Source organism: Hypanus sabinus, chromosome 9 (assembly GCF_030144855.1).
Source record: "Hypanus sabinus isolate sHypSab1 chromosome 9, sHypSab1.hap1, whole genome shotgun sequence".
NCBI classification, from domain to species: domain Eukaryota; kingdom Metazoa; phylum Chordata; class Chondrichthyes; order Myliobatiformes; family Dasyatidae; genus Hypanus; species Hypanus sabinus.
Genome location: NC_082714.1, coordinates 145598828 through 145610974, shown reverse-complemented (window position 1 = coordinate 145610974; position 12147 = coordinate 145598828). Strand labels below are relative to the sequence as shown.

The 12147-nt window shown below is 41.4% G+C and overlaps 1 protein-coding gene across 3 annotated transcripts in view; it reads right to left on the bottom strand.

Moving 5' to 3' along the window:
* Positions 1-12147, bottom strand: part of LOC132399879 (proto-oncogene tyrosine-protein kinase Src-like) — a 217714-nt gene that overhangs the window by 133470 nt on the left and 72097 nt on the right. The gene's annotated exons all lie outside the window — the stretch shown is intronic.

Sequence of the window (12147 nt, the reverse complement as noted above, 5' to 3'; positions counted from 1 at the left end):
CTTGATGTTATGGCCGACGAAGTTAAATCAAGCTCTGTCAATAAACCTGTCCTCCCCCAGCTCATCCACTGTTGAAACTGTGATCCACACCTTTGTCGTTTCCAGGCTAGTTAATGTAATGTGCAGACTATCCTCCGATCGCCTACGCCATAAAGACTTGAGTTCTTTCAATTCTGCCCATAATTTAACTCGCAAAATCTTCCTGACCTTCTGATGTACTTTGGCCTCTATCCAACAATTTGACAAATGCTGAGTGTTCAACATTGCTTTCAGAGACACGGCTTCCCCAGTACATCTCTGCAACCTCTCTGCTGACAAGACTAATACTTTCACACCTCCAATTCTGGCAATTTAAGCTCTCATAACTCTTGTGGCTGTGTTTTCTCTTCATTCCAGAATTCCTTCCTCTAACTCACTATCTCTTGAGCTCTCTCTTCACCCCAAACAACCTCCAACAAAAATAAACAAAATCCTGGAAGAACTCAGTGGTTTAACCAGCAATTGTGAAGGCAAAAGTCAATGAATCCTTCTGGAAAGCACTATAGGACTGCTTAACTGCCAAAACTTTTAAGAAGGTGTGAAGTTTATCTGATCAACCATTCAAATCAGCCACCCCACCACCTCTATTGCCTCAGTCACTGCACTGTAAACACTTTAAACCACTTGTTATCATTCTGCTTACATTGTAAATACCAGCTGGTATTTATGTATTTCACACATATTTTTCATTTTCATTACTTCGAACTTTATACAATTCTTTATTCTCTATAATTGTTGAATGTTGCTGTATTTTGGTGCCTGTTGTGCCAACATACCACAGCAAGTTCCTAATACACTGAATAAAGTTGATCCTTGATGCATGACCCTGAAACATCTTATGCCTCCACAGACGCTGCTTGACCTGCTGAGTTTTTCCCCAATGTTTGTTTTTTTTTTAATTCCAGATTTCAGCATCTGCAGTATTTTTTGCCTTCTTTCAATTTCCAACTCTGGCAAACCAACTTATATCTACTGAAATACTTTGCAGCATCAAGAGTGTTTTTTTTTTGTAAAACAACTATTTGGAAGTACTTGTGTTAAATGCCTCAGAATATTTCATTATGTTGGATGCCTAATTTAAGTGCAAGTCTTTGGTGTCATTGGCCAAGCATGATCTTAACTTAGGTTATCTAACTCCGTTTAAGTTAGGAGTCTAGCATATACTTCCCTGTAAAGCTCTGCTGATCACTGCCTTCACCAGAAGAATCACTGGTGAACCAGAAATAAAACCACAAACTTTACTTTTAAACTGTTATTTTACTTATATCATCAAATATAACCTTTAGATATGTTGCTAGTTAACATACCATTTTCCCCTAAAAGATATGAAACATTATCAAAATACTGAGCATTTTTTTATATATATTTGAAAATAAAATCTTACCAGAAGTAGAGTTTGTAACTATTGTTATTTTTTAAATGTATGGTTAATAACCAGAAGAAATAGGGAGAGAGATAGAAGCTGTGGACAAATGGGACAAAGGGACTCTCTTCATCAGGCAACACGGCCAGTGGTTGAAAGATTTACTGCTGAGACACAACAGTCTATTTACTGTTTTGCAAGAACCAAAATTAAAAGATGTTGTAATTGCTATATCTCTGCTACTTCAAACATTTTAATCTTTTCCCCCTCTGCTCCATATGCACTTGAATCAATTTATTTTAAAGCTTGAGATTATTGCACATAGCTCCTTGGTTAAGGTGAGGAACAAGATCTATCATCACATGAAGGCGAGGCCTGATCAGGAATAGTCAGTATGGTATTATGCATGGGAAGTCACGTTCAACAAACCTTTGAGCTTTTCGAAAGAGTTAACCCAGAGGATGTATAAAGGTAAGGCAGTGGATGTTGCCTACGTGGACTTTAGTAATGCCTTTGACAAGCTCCTGCATAGCAGGCTGGTCTGGAAGGTTAGATCCTATTGGATTCAGTGAAGTTAGTGAGGTAGATTCAGAATTATATAACCATATATAACCATATAACCATTACAGCACGGAAACAGGCCATCTCAGCCCTTCTAGTCCGTGCCGAATGCTTACTCTCACCTAGTCCCACTGACCCACACTCAGCCCATAACCCTCCATTCCTTCCTGTCCGTATACCTATCCAATTTTACTTTAAATGACAATACCGAACCTGCCTCTACCACTTCTACTGGAAGCTCATTCCACACAGCTACCACTCTCTGAGTAAAGAAATTCCCCCTCGTGTTAACCCTTAAACTTTTGCCCCCTAACTCTCAACTCATGACCTCTTGTTTGAATCTCCCTACTCTCAATGGAAAAAACCTACCCATGTCAACTCTGTCTATCCCCCTCATAATTTTAAGTACCTCTATCAAGTCCCCCCTCAACCTTCTACGCTCCAAAGAATAAAGACCTAATTTGGTCAGCCTTTCCCTGTAACTTATCGGCTCAATGATAGGAAGTAGAGGGTGATGAATAAAGATCGATTCTCTGACCGGAGGCCTGTGGCAGTGGGGAGCCTCAAGAGTCAGTGTTGGGATTTCTTTCATTCATTATTTATGTAAATACCTTGGATATGAATGGACATGCATGATCAGCGAGTCTGATGATGAAATTAGGGGTTCTTGGTGATAGAGAAGCAGGTCTGAAGGTATTGCAAAGAGATCTTACTCAGTGAAGAAGATGGGCTGAGGAATGGTGAACGGATTTCAACTTGGATAAGTATGAGGTGATGCATTCTGGACAAAATAGAGTAGGCCTCTTGCAGTCAATGTCAGTCTCAACTGCAGTCTCTGTAAACCCAAAGTAAAGCTCAGCTGCTATATTTTTCCATTTGTGCCAGATGTAATTCCTTGAAAATGAGTAACTATTTTCACATTATTTTTGTTATTGTGTTGGGTCTGCAAGACAGTTTAGTTACTTGTTGCTTTGCAATGATGTCAAATTTCAGCACTTTTTCCTGGGGAAACACTTCACTTGGACAGGCAAAACCATTTGGATTCAGCCAGATCACTGCAGATGCAAGATCCGTTCCTCCAGCACATAATCAATACAGAACCAGGCCATTCGTTCCTTGCACTTGTGCTAAGTGAGAAAAGCCATCTGCTTAAGCACATTCCTTGGACTTTTTCTATTTTACATAAGCACAGCCGACAGCATAGTACTGAAGTAGCATTTTGTTGAGCTGAAACAGAAATGAAACTCAGTCTCAAAATGCACGGAAAATCACACAGACCAAACCAAGAGATGCCCTGATCACTGTCCTTTCTTCAAGTCAGTGCAACAAAACGGATGTAACTGTGTTGTTTACTGGAATTCTGCTATTAACAAAGCGACCACCATATTTACCAGTGTAACAATTACAGCTTGGAAGCCAAACTGTAATGCACTTTGCAGTATTTTGTGGATATGATAAAATAAAACATACTATTTATTTATTTAGAGATACAGTGTGGAACAGGCCCTCCTGGCCCAAGGCCCATCCCAGAACCCACCTACTCGGCACTACCCTAATCACTAGAGAATTTACACTGACCAATTAACCTACTAACTAGTACATACATCTTTGCACTGTGGGAGGAAACTAACACACCTGCAGAAACACGTGCAGTCAGGTGGAGAATATACAATGGATGGCACCAGAAATAAACTCTGAACTCCGAATACCATTACATTCCTTCTTTCTCAGTTTTCACCCTTTGCATATTAAATGCCTTTGCCAGCTGCAGGAATCCCTAGATAGAATATAAAACATAGAACACGACTGCACATTACAGGCTCTTCAGCCCACAATGTTGTGCTGACCATGTAACCTACTCTAGAAACTGCCTAGAATTTCACTACTGCATAGCCCTCTATTTTTCTAAGCTCCATGTACCTGTCTAAGAGTCTCTTAAAAGACCCTAGGTATCTGCCTCCACCATTGCCAGCAGTGCATTCCGTGCACCACTACTCTCTGTGTGAAAAACTTACCCTCACATCCCCTCTGTACCTACCTACAAGCAACTTAAAAAGATACCCCCTCACGTTAGCCATTTTAGCCCTGGGAAAAAGACTCTAGCTATCCACACGACCAATGCCCCTCAACTTATACACCTCTATCAAGTCACCTCTCATCCTCTGCCACTCCAAGGAGAAAAGCCCAAGTTCACTCAATCTATTCTCAGAAGTCACACTCTCCAATCCAGGCAACATCCTTGTAGATCTCCTCTGCACTATAGTAAGTATCCACATCCTTCCTGTAGGGAGGTGACCAAAAATTAACTCAGTACTCCAAATGGGGTCTAACCAAGGTCCTATATAACTATAACATTACCTCACAGCTCTTGAACTCTATCCCACGGTTGATGAAGGCCAACGCACCATATGCCCTCTTAACAGCACTGTCAACCTGCACAGCAGCTTTGAGTGTCCTATGGACTCAGACCCCAAGACCTTGCTGATCCTCCACACTGCCAAGAGTCTTACCATTAATATTATATTCTGCCTTCAAATCTGACCTTTCAAAATGAGCCACTTTATACTTATCTGTGTTGAGCTCCATCTGCGGTGTCCCACTGTAACCTCTGACAACCCTCCACACAATCCATAACACCCCCAACTTTTGTGTCATCAGCAAACTTACTAACCCACCCTTCTACTTCTTTAATCCAGGTCATTTATAAAAATCACAAAGAGGAGGAGTTCCAGAACAAGTCCCTGCAGAACACCACTGGTAACCGACCTCCACGCAGAACATGAACTATCTAAAACCACCCTTTGCCTTCAGTGGGCAAGCCAATTCTGAATCCACAAAGCAAGGTCTCCTTGGTTCCCATGCCTGCTTACTTTCTGAATGAGCCGTGCATGGGGACCTTATCAAATGCCTTACTGAAATCCATATACATTACATCCACTGCGCTACCTTCAATGTGTTTTGTTAAATCCTCAAAGAATTCATTCAGGCTCATACGGCATGACCTGCCCCTGGCAAAGCCACGCTGACTATCCCTAAACAGATTATGTCTCTCCAAATGCTCATAAATCCGGCCTCTCAGGATCTTCTCCAACAACTTGCCCATCTCCAAAGTAAGACTCACTGGTCTATAATTTCCTGAGTTATCCCTACTCCCTTTCATGAACAGGTACTTCCCAGCCACTGTTACAAGACAAGTAGCAGTTGATTTCTGTGTAGCAAAATGTCAAAAATGAAAGGAGGTAAACCTCCAGATAATCTGTTACAATGGTACTAGTTGAGGGTGTGGCTGACATAAAAGTTGATTTGTGTAGCAGATACCTACCCATTTGCATGCCTCTGAGACCCGCATCTCCTGCAGCAGGTATTTCAAACCACTGATGGAAAAATACTACGTAAACATGGTCTCTTCAAAATTCTCCAAATTCACCGGAAAATAAATAACCCTACATCAGCCCTTATCCCAGGACAACATCCTCAACACAAAAACCCTAGATGCATTCAATTGACTCCACAGGGTAGTAGCAGGGAGCATCATGCTATTACAGTGCTATTTCTAGAATCGGGGTTCAATTCCCGCCGCTGCCTGTAAGGAGTTTGTGCATTCTCCCCGTGACCAGGTGGGTTTCCGCTGTGTGCTCCGGTCTCCCCCCACAGTCCAAAGACGTACAGGTTAGTAAGCTGTGGGTATGTTATGTTGGCACCAAGAGCATGATGACACTTGGGGCCTGTTCCCCCGCACATCCTCAGACTGTGACGCAAATGATGCCTTCTCACTAGAGGTTTCGGTTTACATGTGACAAAGCTAATCTTCATCCTTAAATGTTACTTGCCTCCCTAGCACAAGAGGGCAAAGCAGTCATTCGATTCTGGGATCCGTCACGGGAGACAGTCAGGTGAACAAAGAAAAAGGTTTCAGGATGCTCTCAAGCTTGCTTAAGTTCACCATCCCTGCCGATTCCTGGAACATCTGCAGCACGCTCACTCCAAGTGGGGATGGGGCATTTAGGGTGATATTGAGACCCTGGTGGCCATGAATCTGAAGCACATGTGGCAAAAAGTCCAGACAAAACTAGCTTCCCCTCGTCCTATTCACTACATCCTGTCCCACCTATGGATCCCACAATGGCCTCATCACCCACAAAACTGGAATAGACACAAATCACCCTCAATCCCAAAGGACTGATTGAGAAGGACGAGAAAATGGTAAAGGCACCAGCTAACTTCCTACATAACCAAGAATCAAGCCACTTTTTTCTGTTTATACATATGCTTCATTTTGAGAGTCTTCTTCCAGCTTCGCAAACCCCTCCCAAACAAAAGACTAAATTAGTTTTAACTTGGGCTGAAATTTCTTTCAGACCAAATAAACACAAAGCAGTCAGAGCAGCCTGGGTCTGTGAGTTCCTGTGCATCCGCTGGCGGAGTCGAAGCCTAATGTCTGCAAATCCACAAGTCCAGAGGAGGCAGCCCATCCTGGCGTGACAAAAAAGATGGTGTGGTAGGTGAGGACAAGAGGAGCTCTATCCCTGAAAAGGCAACAAGAAGGTGGGGTGATCGTGGATGTCCAGGAAATGGAGGAGATGCAGATGAGGGAAGCATCAATGGTGAAGGGAGGGAAATCCCGTTCTTTGAATGAGGACATCTGTGATGTCCTGGGAACAGATGCAGCAGAGACAAAGGAACTGAGAAAAGGTAATAGCAGTTTTACAGGGATCAGCGTGGAAAGAGATAAAGTCAAGATAGCTGTGGGAATTGGTAGGTTGCAAAATTTATCGATAGACAGTTTGTCTCCAGAGATGCAGAGAGAGATTGAGAAAAGGGAGTGAGGTGCTGGAAATGGGCCAAGTGACTTTAAGGGCAGGGTGGAAGTTGGAGGCAAAGCTGATGAAATGGACAAGCTCAGCATGTTGCATGAAACAGCACCAAAGCAGTCGTCAATGTAGCGCAGGAAGATTAGGGGAGCATTACCAGGAAAGGCTTGAACTACATTGTTCAGGACTGTTCTACATTGCCAACGAAAAGGCAGGCATAGCTGGGGCCCATGGCTACCCCTCGACTGGTGAAAGTGAGAGGAGCCAAAGGAGAAATTATTGAGGGTGAAGACCAGTTCTGCCCGATGGAGGAGACTGGTGGTGGAGGGGAACTGGTTGGGTCTCTTGTTGAGAAAGAAGCAGAGAGTTTTAAGGCCTTCTTGATGGGGGATAGACGTGATTAGGGGCTGGACATTATGGTGAAAATGACATTGTTAGGGCCAGGTAATTGAGAGCTGTTGAGGAGATCGAGAACATGAGCAATGTCCTGTTTGTAGTTTGGAAGGGACTGAACCAAGGGAGATAGAATAGAGTCGAAGTATGCGGACAAGAGTTCAGTGGGGCAGGTGCTGTCAGAGACAATGGGCCTACCTGGACAGTCAGGTTTGTGGACCTTAGGGAGAAGGCAGAAACAAGCAGTTCAGGCTAAGGGAACTAAGAGCTCACTGGCAGTGGATGGAAGTTCTTCAGTTAGGGTGATATTGCGCTGAATTGGACATTAGCTTTCAGTATGTGGAACACCCTCACTTGAATCAAAAGCCCACAAGTTCAAGCTGCAGATGTGAAGCTTCAGTGAAAGGTTTAAGCTCATGCTTCAGTGCTAAGCTGACAGAGTAATGTCAGTATTTGTCAGCTTTCAAATGAAATATTAAACATTACCAACATCTGTCTATCAACAGGCCATAAAAAACCTCAACCAAGCTAAAGGCAACAGTGCTACCATTAATTGAAAGTTGAAGCCTCATTCCATGCAATGTTACTCTTCTTCGACACACAAGATGACTGAATGATCAATGAACAAATTACTCAGTTTGACTAGTCTTGTAAAGGACATGCTGATAAATGATGACACAAGAAAGACGGCGAATGATGGAACGAAAACTCTTTTGTACACTCTGAAAATGAATTCTGAAGGAAACCAAGGTATTTCCCCTATGAGCTGTAAGAGGACTTAAGGATTTATACTGCAAACATTCTGAATTCTGAAATAACCCATATTCTTGCCCTTTTGAGTTATTAGAGGACTTAAAGATTTATACTGCAAAGACCTTGTCTCATCATCCACGGGAATCTGGTGTAAATGTAACTGCACAATAATTCCACGTTACTGGACAGTTTCAGTTCAGGCCTCTATCACTGTGGCAACCAGTACATTTGAGGAACATGTGATGAGTCCCTAAACAATCTCTCAACATCAAAACAAAGAACCAGGTGATTAGATGGAATTGAAACTAGTTTTCCTTAATTTCCATGAAACTGGGCGTTCTTATATTGTACAAGAGTAAGGATTCTTTGCAGACAGTTTGAATTAACACAATGAAAGATCCATACAAGTTACTAAGTGGATGAAGATGTGCCTAGAAATTCTTTCCCAGCCTATAGAGTTAAATGCATATATATGACCGTCTCTTTTAGCTGTAAATGATCTCAATATTAAAATGTTAAGATTATTGTTTTTCATTGAATAACAAATTATGGTTGAGACCATCACCTAGTGTTGTAAATACTAACTATCTATACCATTTAGCAAAGAATTATTAGGTCTTGGTTCAAAGAGCAAACAGTTTGCTATTGGATAAACAATCTTGAAAATTATCTAGTCAATCATGGAGAAAAAGAAAGGTACTTATTCCTACAATCAGGATTCATGAAGAATATCATAACATTTCTGTAATGTACAAGCACGAAAGAAAATTGTCAAATACAAAGTTTTAAATATTGTGCTTCATAACATTAAATATACTAATTAGCAAAGCTTTAACGGATTGTCAAAATCATCCTTTGCAGTAAAAAACATTCACAATTATTAACCTTTGAAATGTATTGCCGAGGGCTGTTCTAACTACGGCACATTGTCCGAGTCTTACAGAATTTACCATGGGCACTTCCAGCAGTTCACTGCAAACAGATGTGAAAACACTTGGGAGTCCTGTCAAAGGAATCTGTCAACATCAGCATTAGGAGGATGCAGCACCTGACATCTGGCTTAGCTTTATGCTTTTCCACCCTGTGAACTGACTGCTTCTCATTTCATTTCATACCAAAGCCACAGCTCTCATCAGAAACCATTCAATATTATTCATTTTGTTGAATTGCATTCAAAACAAAGACAAGTGTGCTGAGTTTTATTGAAAACTAAATGGCCGTTAATGTTGATATTCTAAATGACTGCATGCTCTTCTTTCATAAGCTTATAATTACGTGTTATTACAAGGCCACCCTATTCAAGCATCTGAACAAACAGTGCAAAATTTCCCTTCCAAACACTTCAGGAAAAATCTGACAATCTTATTTTTATCTTTCATTTGGTAATAGTTTCATATGCCACTTCTTCAGATTTCACACTCAGTAAATGTAGAGTTTTGTATATTAATTAAGATCATAAGGCATAGGAGCAGAATTAGGCCATTTGGCCCATCAATCTCTGCCATTTCATCACAAGTTATTTATTATCTGTCTCAACTGCAGTCTCCTGCCTTCTTCCCCATAACCTTTGGTGCCCTTACTAATCACAAACATATCAACTTCTGCTTTAAATATACTCAATGACCTGGCTTCCACAGTCAGCTGTGGCAATGAATTCCACAGATTCACCACTCTCTGGCTAATGAAATTCCTCCTCACCTCTACTGTAAAAGGATGTGCTAGTATTCTGAGGCTGCCCCGTCTGGTTCTAGACTCCCAACTATAGGAAGCATCCGTATCCACTCTAAATAGGCTTTTCAAAATTCGATAAGTTTCAATGGGATTCCCCGTTTTACTTCCAAACTCTGGTGAGTATAGGCTCAGAGCCAAACGCTCCTCAATCGTCAACCTTGTCATTCCTGGGTTCATTCTCATGAATCCCCTCTGAAACCTCTCCAAAGCCAACACCTCCTTCCCCAGATGAGGGACCCAAACACCACACCCTAATATCAATAGCCTCTTCAGCCAATTGGCCTTTCCTGTCTCATTCAGATTTTTGGAGCCAAATGGTGTCTGTGGTGCAAGCTTATCAGAATAAGGTCATCTTCAGTCGGTGACCGCCTAAAAGCAAAGTTTGCAGGGACAGTGCCCAACAAATTTTGTTGAACAGAATACACTTGCTGCAAAAATAAATGAAGATTAGAAAAGCAGAGCAATGGGGGAGGGGGGGACACAATTCTCCATCTGAAGCAACTCAGTCTTCAAAACAGATTGAAAATCCAGTGCTAAATTTAAAGTACCTCAAGAACATTTAAATTCACAGAGTATGCCATGCATCCTCTCACACTTGCCTTGGTTCACTGACTGCAGCTTAGAAAGATTACGGATTCATTCCTTCAGTAGCATTGGAAGAGTGACGCAGTCTTGCAGGCGAGCTCTCAAACTAAGACCCTATTTACATTTTCACTTGCATATGAAGGATCTGATGGCCAGAAAACTAGGTGTAAAGCAGCTTTCTCTTGATTTTGAGACTGTTGTACACCAGCCAACACTAGCAAAGAGAAGTTAGGTCTCTCACTGCTGTGTATGGCATTTTGCTTCAGTACTTTCCCGTATCACATCTACAAATCTAAAAACAAATCCTAGTAGTTTGTGTTGGTATGAAAACTATTTATTCAGTATAAATAAAGTTTTTTTTAAAATATCATCTTTATTTAAAAATGTACATCGAAACGTACAGTGAAATGCATTGTTGGCATCAACGACCAATATCATTCGAGGATTGTGCTGCAGGCAGCCCACAAATGTCACTATACTCATAGTTCTGGCACCGACATAGGATGCCCACAAGTTACAGTTTTGGAATATGAGAGGAAACTGGAGCACCTGGAGAAAGCACAGAACGGGAATGTGCAAACTCCTTACAGACATTGATGGGAAATGAACCCCTATCGCGATTGCTGGTGCTGTGAAGCATTAAGCTACCATCAACGATTTTCTTTAGAGATACGCTACTTAAACGAAAAATATGACATGCAATATCTTTTTCCTAAAATAGAATCAAGAGCGCGACATCTACAGAAAATTTTGAAGAGCTTACAACATTTGTGAAGCAGTGGATTTCACGACTCGTGCAGTCTCAAAAATGCAGAGTCTCCTAAAGTTCGACTAAATGTCATCCATCCATTTCTCAGGTTTTAGTCTTGATTCTGTCAGTGAGTGCTTTCTCACTTACTGTCATTTTGTCTAGCAATAGCTAATGCTTGCAGTTTAGAAAAATTAGGCAAATAGAATCGGTTTTAGCTTGTGCCACATTGCAGTTAACTTGAGAATGAAATGTTCCTCAAGTCAAAGTCATCCACTGCTGCTACATATTATCAGGTCAGGAGGACCCGAGTTATAAGGAAAGATTGAATAGGTTAGGACTTTATTCCTTGAAATGTCAAAGATTGAGAGAAGATTTGATAGAGGTTTACAAAACTATGAGGGTATAAATGGGGTAAATACAAGCAGGCTTTTTCCACTGAGGTTGGGTGGGACTACAACTAGAGGTCATGGGTTAAGGGTGAAAGGTGAAAAGTTTAAGGGGAACATGAGGGGAAACTTCCTCATTCAGAGGTCACGACAGTGTGGAATGAGCTGCCAGCGCAAGTGGCGCATACAAGCTCAATGTCAACATACAAGAGAAGTTTGCATTGGTACATAGATGGGAGAGGGATGGAGGGCTATTGTCCTGATGCAGGTCGAAGGGTGAAAGCAGTTTTAGTGGCTCAACATGGACCAGATTAGCCAAAAAGGCCTGTTTGGGTGCTGTACTTTTCTATGGCTCTGTGACTCTATTAACCCTGGATTTATGTTCCTAGGTTATTTCCACTTGTCAGGGATTAACAATATGTCACAGGTCCACAAAGAATTACAATTATTCATAAGTTTATGCACTACATCAATATTTCATGGGCTGCACATTTATTGCAAAATGAATATTTGACATTCTGCAAAGTTTTATCGGCATGCAAAAAGAAAATCAATAATTTTTGAAGGGGGTCTTTTGGGAACTTTTTCCTCCACTGGGTTACAGCCAATTAAAAGAAAAATAAATGCCAGCCATTAAAAAAAAAGTAGCAGTTTCTCCAAGTTTGCGGTGCGTGGTAGTAGCTAACCATTGTTGGACTTTCGTCAGCTAATTAAGTGGACCCACAACATGTTGTAGGGCTCCACAGTGATTATATTGTTCAAAAGGATTTTCTA